Here is a 1,869-nt window from a genome sequence, read left to right as displayed (position 1 = left end):
AAGATATTAATGATTTACAGCTTGCAAGTTTCCCTATCAGTGGCTTTTATTTAACGGCTTATTTTCAAAGACTTGATTACATTCTTAATTATTGCTGTACATACTTCCTCCAAATTTTCATCTGATAAGATCAGCAATAGTCGTTAGCGTGGAAATTTCATCAGCTAATGTTAAAATGCTAAAAAAGCCTAGCTCCCTTCTTCCTCTTTGTTTTTGTGTATCTCAGCTTACATTGCTTTCCAGTCTCTGATGAGTCATTGCATTTACTTTGGACTGATGCTTTTCGTATTTCATGCCTGAGCAGTGATTTTGATTTCCTTGTTTTCCGATCAGGAAAAGCACCATTTTTTTTCCTGTAGGTAACACTGGATTTTTGCCAGATTAGAGAAACCCTCTTTTCCAAGTTATGATTGCACAGGATGTTGTGAAAATCACAAGCAGGTGTCTCTGGTCACTTATGAAGATCTTGATACTGCTTTCTTAGTAGCAGTCCAGGTCCCGAGGGGATGACGCTTTATAATGCAGCTGAATGTTATAAAGATCTAAAACATAAACAGTATAAAATTTAACAATCAACTATGAGGATATAAATGAACGTTTCAAATACCAGAGACTCCCAATTATGCAAATTTGAATTCCCTTCTACTCCTTGTCATGGCCATAGGGTGGCACAGGGTATTGCTGAGCACTGATGTATGTCCTAGGACTAGTGCAACCCAGAATTTCAAGTGTAGCAGAGCATTTTTAGAGGCTAGGCCCGTGGTTTGTTCACTCCTGCAGGCAAATAAAGCAACAGCTTTCACCTCCAGATAAAGGGCTCTGATTGATAGTACCAGCTCCAGCTCTCCACTCTGCTCTGCAGCCAGCAGCCAACACTCTCAGGGCAGAGGGAATGGGAAAAGATTTCCATCTGCACCTTATCTGACGTCTTCCTCCTGCTCTGCTGCCTGCCTTGCTACCAGCGAAGGGAAGATGAGTGTGATCTCACACTCTGCGGTTTCCTCCTCTGGGTGGTGATCCCATCAGCGATAAGACAGTAACCCCCCCTCGGACGATGTTTCAGCCTCGCCAGTGAAGCAACCTCAAGAGGAGCAGTGTGCTAGTGAAGGGATGTTCGTCTTCCCCACCTGCTGCTGCCACTGGTTTAAAAAGGGAAAAAGAAAACCAAACCCAACATCTTTTTATTTCTGAGTTTTCCTTTCTTTTCTTGTCGTGGAGCTCAGCCTCCAGAGTCATACAAAGGATAATTAAAACCTGCTAAGCCAGCGGACTTGGCATAAAACCAAGTAGAACCTCAAAATTTTGAAAGGCGTTGTGAAAAATTGTGAAGGATTAGCCTCAGATGATTTTTTGTGACGAGGAAAGATGGAAGTTGGAAACAGGTAACTGAATTATTGTTTGGAGAGGTGCAGCACTTCTGAAGTCAAATCAAAGCATCGTGTTCACCATAGTTGAAGTAGTTAATATTTGCCAGATTAGCTTGAGGTATTTCGATGTAGCGTGAAGATAACAGTGGCACACTGTGCTTGCGCAGATAAAATGAAGCGTATGCACATCCAAGTCTTTTTACAGAAATAAATAATGAGCACGGTTCCTGTTTAACCTGCAAAATCTTATGTTGCATTTTACTAATACTTTCTACAGGTTATGTAGTGCAGAAAGGGATTTTTTTAGACATAAAATGTAGTTATACTTCAAACTGCCTTGTCACTTGCCTGTTTCAACTTTACATACAGTAACTGGGTAAAACTTTAACAAGTATTTAGCTGTATGAATTAACCTCATGGATTGTGCCCGCTGTGGCAGCAGAATTATTTGTCAGCAGAATTTCTTCTCACAGCCTCCGCTTATCAGAAGGCAGCCACGATT

This window comes from Larus michahellis, chromosome 2 (genome assembly GCF_964199755.1).
Source record: "Larus michahellis chromosome 2, bLarMic1.1, whole genome shotgun sequence".
Classification (NCBI taxonomy): domain Eukaryota; kingdom Metazoa; phylum Chordata; class Aves; order Charadriiformes; family Laridae; genus Larus; species Larus michahellis.
Note: the sequence above shows the minus strand (reverse complement) of the source record.